The sequence below is a fragment of the Triticum dicoccoides genome, chromosome 6A (assembly GCF_002162155.2).
Source record: "Triticum dicoccoides isolate Atlit2015 ecotype Zavitan chromosome 6A, WEW_v2.0, whole genome shotgun sequence".
Classification (NCBI taxonomy): Eukaryota; Viridiplantae; Streptophyta; class Magnoliopsida; order Poales; family Poaceae; genus Triticum; species Triticum dicoccoides.
The window spans coordinates 364,099,105-364,111,174 of NC_041390.1; positions in this window are offsets into that span (position 1 = coordinate 364,099,105).

Consider the following 12,070-nt stretch of genomic DNA (forward strand, 5'->3'; position numbering starts at 1 on the left):
TTTGGCCCATGAATTCGAAGCATTAGTTTCATTGTAGATTTGATTTCGTACAGATTTTTAGGTTTGATAATGATTGGAACAATTACGTAAAGATTTGGTTGTAAGAATGTTTTTAATGATTTGTGTATCTATAGGTGCAGCACTATTACTTATGATATTGTGGACAAATGCATTTGTTGTGAAGAATGATTTGGCTTTGTGAATTTCAATGTACTGCGTCATTTTTCAGTATCCATGTGTTGAATGTTTTTGCCCCAACAGATGTACCTGAACTTCTGCCTCGGTTTTTGGTTGAACTGCTTGATTTTTTTGTGTTGTTTATTTTTGGGCTCCCAACATATGATCGTAGACTTGAACTTCTGCTTTGAGATGTGGCTGGGCTGCTGGTTTCAGATGGAGAGGATATTCTGTGTTGTGTAATGTATTGGTAATGTTCAACCCAACCAATATGTATGCTTTTGCATAGAGTCTATTTTTGTTTTTTTGTGTTTTTTCAAGTGCGGACGTATTTCATATGTAAATCTGTGCAGAAATATTGTTGACGTTTCTTTATCTTTGTTGCATTGTACATGAACTTCTGCACGTATCCAAGCAGAACTTCACATTTGAACGCGTTGTCTTAGGCTTGCTAACCTTAGTTTACGCGGCGAAACTTTATTTTTTAAGCATATTCTTTTCCTACATTGATTTTACATACCAGAACTTCTTCTGTAAGCTGACATGAACTTCAAAACTGTATGATTATTTTGCTGGTTGCTCTTTCATGCAATACAGCACCAGCACATCACTTCCTGCCATAACATACTAGGACTTCTGCAGTAATATTACTTGAACTTCACAGTGTATGTTTTTCAATTTATTACTGCTTGCTCTTTCATGCAATACAACACCAGCACATCACTTCCTGCCATAACATACCAGGACTTCTGTAGTAATATTACTTGAACTTCACAGTGTATGTTTTTCAATTTATTACTGCTTGCTCTTTCGTGAAGTACAACGCCAGCACATCACTTCCTGCCATAACATACCTGGACTTCTGCAGTAATATTACTTGAACTTCACAGTGTACGTTTTTGAATTTATTACTGCTTGCTCTTTCATGCAATACAACACCAGTACATCACTTCCTGCCATAACATACCAGGACTTCTGTAGTAATATTACTTGAACTTCACAGTGTATGTTACCAGGGGATGACATAATGGTCTGCACATTGACATGAAACAAGTTTGCATTGTGTTAATTGACCTATTCTAACTGTTCATGAGCCTTGCGCTCCTCCTAGGCTTTGGTGGTAGAGGTTTTTGCTTGACATGTAACTCTTCCTCTTCATCGTCATCTTCCTCTTCATCGTTGTCTTCCTCTTCATCGTCGCATTCCACTTCCTCTTCCTCTTCATCTTCCTCTTCTTCGGCGGTGTCTTCATCTTCGTCTTCCTCTTCATCTTCCACCACTTTCTTGTTGTTGGCTCTAGGTCTTGCTTTCTATTTCTTCTCTGGCATTTTGCTTGTCTTTTCAGCATCTGGCGCTTCGGGCATGTTCTTGCATTATGTGGTTCATACTCCTTGCATATGCTACAAAGTCTACTGCTTGCTTTCTTTGGGTGTGGTCCCTTCTTCTGTTTCTGAACTTTGGGTTGCTGTTTTTGAGATTTGGTTTTCTTGATCTCCTCAGCATTGTTTCTTTCCAATAGTGTTGGACAGGTTAGCTTGTTGTGTCCCACAACCTGGTTGCACACACTGCATTTCCTGTGTCCAAGTGGCACTCCATTCTCATCGTGCACGACAACTCTTCCTGCAGGTGGTGCCTTCATTTGAGCTCTCTTGTCACTTTTCTTTGCTGCAGTAATTTTCTTCCTACCCTTTGTTTCAGAATACAACGGCAATTTCATCGTCTCTTGCTGTCGCTGCTCCATTGATTGGCCATCACCCTGCTTGCATTGGTTGGCTTCAGCGGCAGCGTTGAGCATTTCAGCTGCATAATATGAAGGTCATCTTCAATTTCAGCGTCCTCTTCAGCCATCCTTTCGTCAGCATCCGCTTGATTTGCTAAATGTATTGCATCAAGCTCTTCCACAAGCCTCTTGAGAACATAGTAGGCTCTGTCATATTGCTGGTCACATCTCATCGCTTTCTTGTTAACCATCAAATTCAGCTGCAGCAAGATGTCTTGCTTCGATAGCCTTGAGCTGCCATCCGATGCGGTTGTGTTGTAGTCCCTTGTATCAAAGGTAGGTTGTGATCTTGCAGTCTTTGTATACCGTTTGAGGATATACTTGTTTGGAAATTTTTCAGGCTTGATGTAGTCCAGTATGTTCATGATGTGAAGGCAGAACAGGCCTGCATTTTTGTGATGAATGCAGAATACATAGTTTGTGAGCCAGCAATGAGTTTCATAAATTTTGATATGATACTACTAGTCTAGCTATTTAATGATCTTGTTTTTTCACTCACCTGTGTGTGTCCAGAGCTTGCATTCACACTCGTATATTTCCTTCTTTGGGTCAGCTACAACCTGGAATTCATTCTTTGACCAGGAAAATCTTTCTTCATCATCATTGTCAGGCTTGTTGTGGTAGTACACAAGGTACTTAGTGGGCTCTGCTGTACGCTTTGCGCGAAATAGCGTGGCCTTTCTCATCCTATTCCTCATCCCAGTGTACACGGCTCTCGTGTACTTGATAGACATGTCTTCCTCATAGTCGTAAGTTGTTTTTGTCACAGGATTGGTCTGCACATGTCAAAAAGTGAGATATTAGTCGAAGCAGAGTCATGGGTTTCATTTTTTTAAATTCAAAGTGCACATGTTTAAGGTAAAACAAAACATGATGGGGGTGTTTTGTACTTGTCATCATACCATGCTGGTCATTGTTTGCTCGTTCTCCTTCTACATCCGAGTTTGTATGCAAGCATTGACCCGCCTAGCAAACTTGTGTAGGCTCTGGGTCCCCTTGACAAACCCTTTCTTTAGCACGTGGTTCATGCTCTCGCTTCGTTGTGTGGAAGTCATTCTAGCATAGAAAATGCTCTTGTAATATGCTGAAATCCACATCTTCCTATCACTCTAGAGCTGCATCATCATCTGGTCGTTCTCCAGGTTGTACTTGTGCATGAGTTTAGCCCAAGCATCTTCAAACTCCGTTGGCATCAGCGGCCAGTTTAATATAGCTGTGAACTCCTCTTTGAATGTTTTATACTTTTTGTACAGCAACGCGAGGTATTCCATGTACTTCTTCATGATGTGCCAACGGCATAGCTTGTGGACGGTGTTTGGAAATGATTGTGGTATAGCTTTCGCCATCGATGGGCATTGGTATGCATGAATTTAAAAAATGAAACTTGATTATTTTTTGTACTGATGGTGAACTTATGTTGTACAAGTACTTGAACTACACATCTTAGCAGTATGGTATCTAAGAATGTCACATGTATTTTTTCTTTACAACAGTGTTGCTGAACTTCTTTGGTATCAGTGCTTCAACTTCACAGTTAGTAGTAGGACAAACTAGTAGTGTCGCAATCAAAATTTTTCTTAAAGCATTGTTGTTGAACTTCTGTGGTGGCAGTGTCTGAACTTCACGTAAATAACTATATTTTTCTGAACATACTACATATATTTATCTTACAACTTTGTCCTTGAACTTCTATGATTCATGTATTTGAACTTCACATTCATAACTAATTTTTTTCTAAGCATGTGACAGATAATTTTGCTTTCTTGTACTGCTAGTTGGACTTCTGTGCTTACAATGGTTGAACTGCATTCTTTACATTATTTTCAGACAAAACCAATGTACCCAACCAACACAGACCCATAGACTGAAAAAGATGATGAAACTTGAGGAGGTTTTTTTTGAACTCACCTGTTAGAATGCAAGTTGGGTGCTTGTTGTTCATGCACCGCAGAAATGTATCGAACAGCCACTTGAATGACTTTGCATCTTCGTCTCTTATCAGGGCAACAGCAAATATAGTTGACTGCTACTGATGGTTTGTTCCAACAAACACTCCCAGGGGCATATGAAATCTGTTGGTCTTGTAAGTCATGTAGAATGTTACGCAATCGCCGAAGTCTTGATAGGCTCCTCGGCAGCTTGCATTGGACCAGAAAATGTTTTTAATTGACTTGTCCTTGTCCACTTGGATGTCATAGAAAAACTCATCATTTATTGCCTTCATGTCTTTGAAGAATGAAACAAGTTTCAATACATCATCCAAATCATCTTTCCTTGCATTCATGGCTTTCCTGCAAATCACATGCAAACATGCATTTGTTTATTTTTTGCTAGCAAAGGGTTGTGAGCTAGGATGCTATTTTACATTGCAGTATGTGGGTGTTTGAATACTTACTGGTTTAGCAGGTCTTGTCCGGTCATGCTTAGGAAGTAGCTTCCATCTTCATTTTCAGATAGCATGGACATGATTCTTGTGTGCTTGACATCATGGTACTGCAGGAGCTTTACGTACTCCAAAATAGTGGGGTCATAATTCTTGTGTGAGTGCAAAAATACTAGCATGTCATCAGTTTGCATGAGCTGGTGATTATGATTGTACTCAATGTCCACTGCCACGCATATGCCATCCTCCTGCACCTTCACCCTCATTCTTGCATTGCAGCCCGTCCTCTGCGATGTTTTGTTTCGTTTCCTGTTGGCCTCTGAAACAGAAGATGTGTGTATCCCTTGGAAGGCGCAAACAAAATACTTGTGGTTGTCATTTCCACCCGTCTTCCTAATTCCAAAACCAGCGTGTCTGGCATATCTATTATAAAATTCCCTTGCTTTCTCTACATCTTTTAATCGCATCTTTAGTCTTGGTATTAGATAATCCGGTAGATCTGACGTCTGCAGAAAAAGAAAAAAATAATCCAAACAACACCTTAAAATGCAGTTTATGAACTTGTTATCCTGGAGGGAGCAGAAAATGTGCAGATAATACAAGATGCGTATATAAATATTTTTTGTTTCACTTACGTGCGTGTATGATCGCAACTCCGCCGGTGTCGGCTGCTGTCCCTCTGGGATGGGGCATGGCGGAGTAATCATAGCAGGATGTAGCAGTGGATCACGAGGAGGAAGGAGGGTTGAAGATGGCCTCTCTCTTGTTTGCGTCCTTTTTGCTTGAGGTGGTTGTGGAGGTATTGCGATCCTGGTCTTGGTTTGCTCTTTTGTTTTATGAAGCAATCCGTCTACCTTATGCCCCGTAGAATTCTGACCTGTAGCAGCAGCAGCAGGATCAAACGGTGGTAGTGTGCAGATCACTCTCCTCCGTGTGTGTGTTGTTGTTGGATTTGTCCTGGGATCCGGTTTAGTTGCTTCGCTTTGGCATTGATGAGGCACACCAAGATAACCTCCAGAGTTACACGCAAGACTTGAGCTAACCCCCTCCTCCATCGGCGTGCTTGGGAGTCTGCTGGTGGATACAAAGAATCCGCGGGGGATTTCCGGCGTCACCCAATCAGGTAGAGGCACAAACCTGTGCGGATAGGGCTGTGACCCAGGATCTTGGACGTATCTGTGTGTTTCAGGTGTCATCCATTTTTGGTCTGGAGAAGGTTGGTAATGTTGTTGGTGCGTGTTGACGCTCAAAAGTGGCATAGTCATAAAATCAGCTTAGGCTATATAATGACTAATTCAAACTCAGGATGGGAGGTCACTCCGGATGGCTCTCTTTAAGAAGATCGAGATGGATATGAAGATGGTATATAGAGGAGCTCGGATGTAATAGTTATGACAAGTTCGGCGATGCTCATGTTGACACCAGATTAAATAATGGCATTAAACTCAATTAAGACGACCTCTGATGGAAAAAGTTTCAACACTAAAGTTGTGCGTCTCGTCGAAACGGTGGATTTTGATATAAAAATCGTCTTAATCCGAGGTCGTATGCAACCTGTGAAGGAAAAACAAGGTCAGAAACAGAAGCTGCAGAGTCATTTCGGACCGACCGAGTTTATTTGATCGGTGAGACCGAGTTGGTCCGAAAATTTACAGAGAGTTGGCAATGTTGACTCGGTAGGACCGAAGCAACCCAATCGGTAAGACCGAGAATGATCCGGAAATTACACAAAATAACAGAGAGTTGGCCACGTTCACTCGGTGGGACCGAAGCAAACCAATCAGTGAGACCGAGATTGATCTGGAAATTGCCAAAGATTCCTGTCCGAGTTAGGTTAGGGTTTTTGATGTTTTGGACGGAATTTTTAGTTCTTTTCTTGTACGGAAAGTCCAGCAGCCTCATAAATAGATGAGAGGTGACGGCCGATTGAACAACACACAATCGAACAAATCAATATAGTACATTTTCATCTACGTTTTATCTCTCCACCGTTTTTCTCTCTCGTTCTTCGGTGTTCTTCGTGTTTGAGAGCTGCGAATCCCGAGGCTCTAGGGGCGAGCGAATCGACCTAGGTCAGCCCATAGCTGCTGCACTCCCTGACGGGGTCCCTCCCGGGGGTGTGGGGTTTTCGGGTCTGCAAAAGCGCCCGTCGACTGTCTTGCGTATCACGCTGTCGGTCGGGTCTCCTTCGACGTGAGCTGCGGTGCATCACTCCCGGCGTCGAGGGTACACGTGACGTGTTCGTGTGTCAACACACTTTTTGGCGACTCCGCTGGGGAACGAAGATCAATCATCATCATCCACCATGTCCGATCTTCCCAAGCCATCTGAGGTAGACGCCGATAACATCATTAAGCCCAGTCTTGATGGGATATCGGCCGATCATCGCCAAGTCTATGAGGAGTACAAGAAGGCGCACGAGGAGAAGGACCTGTAGGAGTTCCTTGCAAAATTCAAGAAAGATCGCCAAGGCAACATCACTCCGATTGAAGAAATCAAGTTCCCTCCTCTTCAAACTGAACAGGTTAAACCCTCTGTAAGTACTGCATTTTCTCTTGAGCAGTGGGCTGAGATTGAAAGTTGTATTGCTGATGGTAACAATCTAGTCTATCAAACTTTTATAGAAAATACTAATGCTCAGAAGAATATATCTCAATCGTCCAGTGGTAATAATGGTGTAGCTGCTAGTGTGCAAAACCCTAATCTGGCTTTACCTATTGCATCGGCGCCTCCCGTGCTGATGACTTATTATCCTACCCAAACAAATCAGATTGTGGCTACACCCATTAATCCTATTATGAGCATGATAGGTTCGGTGGCAACGCCGAACCAAACTCTACCTACAGCTACAACCACTCGACCACTACCAAATTATGGGTCGACATACATGCCACAATTCCTACCTACAGCTAGTAACCATACTCTTCCTATGTCACTGCCACAAGCTTCATCATCCACTACGGATGATGGTCTAGCTAATCTTAGAGAGGAGATGGCTAAGATGCTTAGAGAGAATTTTGGAGTTCAGTTACCTCGGAATCAGATTTACCAAAAGCCGTACCCCGAGTACTTTGATGCCATCCAGTGCCCTCCGGGATATAAGGTTCCAGATTTTGTTAAGTTCAATGGAGAGGGCACAAAAACCACATGGGAGCATGTTAGTCAATACTTGGCACAATTAGGTGAAGCAGGCTCACTAAATGAGTTGAAAGTGCGTTTATTTCCTTTATCATTAACTGGTACCGCATTTTCATGGTTTTCTTCTTTACCACATGGTTCCATTCGAGTTTGGTCGCAGCTAGAGCAGAAATTTCATGATCACTTTTATAGCAGCGACAACGAACTCAAGTTGTCACATCTAACATCGGTTAAACAGAAGCATGATGAATCGGTCTCCGATTACGTCAAGAGATTCGGAGAAACAAAAAACCGGTGTTTTAGTTTAGTGATACCGAGAGAGACTTGCAGACCTAGTGCTGAGTGGTTTGAGAACTCCCATTAGAGAAAAGCTAGAAGGTTATGAGTTCTTAAATATCAACCAAGTCTTACAAAGGGCTTTGGCTCAGGAAAGCCGAAGCAAAGATCTCAAAGAAGTGCATAGATACAAAGCCGATCGTCCAAAGATGAATACGGTGGAATATGATAGTGATCACTCGGACGATGAGGGTGATGTTTTTGGTACTGAATTTGTTTGGCCATCTAAGGCCAAACCCTTTACTTGCAATGATGTGAAACCGATTCATAAGAATCGTGATGAAGAGATGAAGTTTACTTTTAACATTGCTAAGTGTGATAGAATATTTGATGCTTTGCTGCAGGCTAAGATTATTAGAATATCTCATACTTTACCGCCATTTGAAGAGCTAAAACGGCGTGCTTATTGCAAGTATCATAATTCTTTTTCTCATGCTACTAACGGTTGCAATGTTTTTCGACGACAGATACAATTGGCCATTAATGACGGACGATTGAACTTTTCTGAGATGCAAGTTGATAAACAACCTTTTCCAACGAATACCATGGATTTGGAGGGGAAGAAGCTACTCATTCGGCCTGAGGTAGCCGAATCTGCTAATAAAGCTAATATCATTATTGGTGAGCCCAGGAAAGACAAGGAAGGCAGCACGGTCTTGGGGAGACATGTTGTGCTTGATAAACAACCCGATGGCAAGGAAGTAATCAAAATCACCATCAAGAATCCTACACTCGGGGGGCAACCGCAAGTGCAAGAAAATACTTGAGTTAAATTTGTCAAACCCAAGAGTCCAGAAGTTGGCAAGTGGAAGAGGAATGAAGCTAAAGTGCAACGCAAGCGGATCAAGCCAACTTTTGATATGTTGCTATCCAAATATGCTAATCAGTTGGTTGGTCCCAGTTCTAACCGGCCATCATACTTGAAGCGACCAAGGTCACCATCAGATGATATGTTCAGTCATTATATGAAACTAAGTGGACCAAAGGCGTTGTTTCCAGAAGAGCAAAGGCAAATTGTTTGGGATCGACTTGAATACTCATATAATGGCCGACTGAACATCGGTAACTATCGGTCGGCTGGTCAAAACATGCGACCGGACGGAAATTATCCGAGTGTAAGAATGCACCCAGGTGGAAGCTATCCGAGTGAAAAAATGTGGCCGAGTAGATTCCATCCGAGTGATATCCATCCGAGTGGATTCCATCAGAGTAAAAAGGTGCGCCCGAGTGGAAATTTCATGCATCTGGAAAGTCGAAAAGAATGGCGTGTTAAATCACCAAGTGTGGCAGCAGTTGAGCCGGGAAAAGGCAAGGAGAAAATGGATGTCGACTCACTTATCTTGGGCACCGAAACATTCGCCATACAGCAGCCGATTGTGCATAGCAATCCGACTGAGCCGATACTTACTATCGCGCCAAAGCACTCGGCTAATGACCATGAGGCAAGCACCAGCCAGGTAAAAATGAGAGATCCTAAATACACTCAGCCAAAGTGGTGTCCTCCAGGGCTAACAAAGACACAAAAGAGGAAACTACAGAGGTTAAGGAGTCAAGAGATGGCAGAACAGGAGGCCGAGAAACAAAGGGATAAGTTGTTGAATGACACTCGACCCATGGTTCCACCAAAACAAGTGTGGAGGCCTAAACAAATACAAGATACAACAACTTCTACATCTATCACAGCAATACCTACATCACCAAAGGAGGACGATGCAACAGATATGACATCGTCTGCGACACTTCTTACTTCTCCTTCACTCGGACAAATTTCAGAATCTGTGGATGCACTCGAGGAGGAGGCTGATATGTTGGACTATGAGTCTATGCCGGTTCATGAAGGTATGGATATCAATATGGTGTATTACTTACCTGCTGAGTTTCGTGCTGTAGATGAAGAAGGGGAGGTGGCTCGGCTGGATTTTGGCCCTAAAAACGCAATATTCGAGAAGCCAAAAGAACCAGTAACGCATTTTAAACCATTATATCTCAGAGGTCATATCAATGGGTCGCCGCTCACTCGGATGCTTGTTGATGGTGGTGCTATGGTAAATCTTATGCCCTATTCGGTCTTCAAGAAATTGGGTTTGCCTGATGAAGAATTGATCAAGACCAATATGGTGCTCAACGGATTTGAAGGCAAAGAGAAAACTGAAGCCAAGGTGTGATGTATGTGGAGCTTACAGTCGGAAGCAAAACTTTGGCTACTGCATTCTTTGTCGCTGAGGTGCAAGGTAACTACAACGTCATACTAGGCCGCGATTGGGTTCATGCAAACCAGTGTGTGCCATCCACTATGCACCAGTTTTTGATTCAGTGGGTTGATGATGAAGTGGAAGTTATTCATGTGGATAACTCGGCCTGTGTTGCTTTGGCCGATGCATCGGTGGATTGGCAACATCCCAATGCTACTTGCTTGACGGGACGTGACTTATCAGAATTTTATTTTCTCAGCGCGACCAAGAATGGTTTTGTGCCTGTCTCTTTAAAGCCGAGTGAATGCAATCGGCTCCAAGGTATGATATGTTTAAATGGATCCTAATTCCGAGTGGTTACAAAAATGTCTTGTAAAGTATCGGTCCAATGAGAACGATATGTATGAGTCTATAGAGGAGTTGGATGACATGGATAAACTTGGACAAGGTTTTACATCAGCCGATCCGTTAGAAGAGGTAGATATTGGAGATGGTTCAGTCACTCGACCGGCAGATATAAACAAAAATTTGAAAGCTGATTGTAAGGCTAAGTTAATCGAGCTATTGAAAGAATATGTTTGTTGCTTTGCATGGGAATATCATGAGATGCCAGGGTTAAGCCGAGAGCTAGTGGAACATTGGTTGCCTATAAAGGCCGGTTTTAGACCTTATAAACAGTCGGTCAGAAAATTTAATCCGAAAACATATGACCGGAACAAGGAAGAGATCGGTCGACTGCTTGAAGCTAATTTCATTCGACCTTGCAGGTATGTCGAGTGGATTTCTAACATTGTCCCAGTAGAGAAGAAAGGATCTGGCAAGTTGAGGGTGTGCATTGATTTCAGAGATTTGAATAGGGCTACACCTAAAGATGAGTATCCTATGCCAATAGCCGATATGCTTATTAATTATGCTTCTGGACATAAGGTTATTAGCTTTCTAGATGGTAATGCCGGATACAATCAAATTTTTATGGCTGAAGAGGACATGTACAAAACGGCTTTCCGATGTCCTGGTTTCCTTGGTTTATTCGAGAGGACAGTGATGACATTCGGATTAAAAAATGCTGGAGCCACGTATCAAAGGGCTATGAATTTAATTTTTCATGATTTACTTGGTGTCATACTTGAAGTTTATAGTGATGATATTGTTGTCAAACCGGATGCTTTTGAATCTCACTTGGCCGATTTGGGTTTAGCTTTCGAAAGAATGAAAAAGTATGGACTGAAGATGAATCCTTTAAAGTGTGCATTCGGTGTATCAGCTGGCAAGTTTTTGGGTTTTATTATTCATGAAGATGGCATATAGATTGATCCCAAAAAGATAGAGGCCATACATAAAGTGGAGGCTCCAACATGCAAGAGAGATATGCAAAAGTTTCTTGGCAAGGTCAATTATTTGAGAAGGTTCATAGCTAATCTATCAGGGAAAGTTGATGCATTTACTCCTATCCTTCAGTTAAAGAATGATGCTGATTTCATTTGGGGGGCAAAACATCAAGAAGCATTTGATATGATCAAGAATTATTTGTGCACTCCTCCGGTGATGAAAGCACCCAAGCATAGGGAACCCTTCAGACTTTACATTGCAGCAGAGGAAGGAGTTATTGGTGCTGTTCTAACTCAAGAGACCAAAGGAAAAGAGCATGCCATCACTTATTTGAGCCGCCGCCTATTGGACGCAAAGACAAGGTATACATTTATTGAAAAATTATGTCTATGTTTATATTATGCTTGCACAAAATTGAGACATTATTTAGTACCGAGTGCTTGCATAGTAGCTTGTCAGACCGATGTCATTAAATACATGTTGCATAGACCAATTCTTAGTGGTAGAATTGGCAAGTGGGCTTATGCTTTGATTGAATATGATTTGGCCTATGAATCTCTAAAATCCATGAAAGGCCAAATCGTTGCTAATTTTATTGTTGAACATCAGATTGATGACAAGCATGATGTTGATATAAACCTTGTCTCAATAGTACCATGGAGATTATATTTTGATGGTTCAATTTGTACCAATGGCCAAGGTGTTGGTATTGTTTACATGTCTCCTCATGGTGCT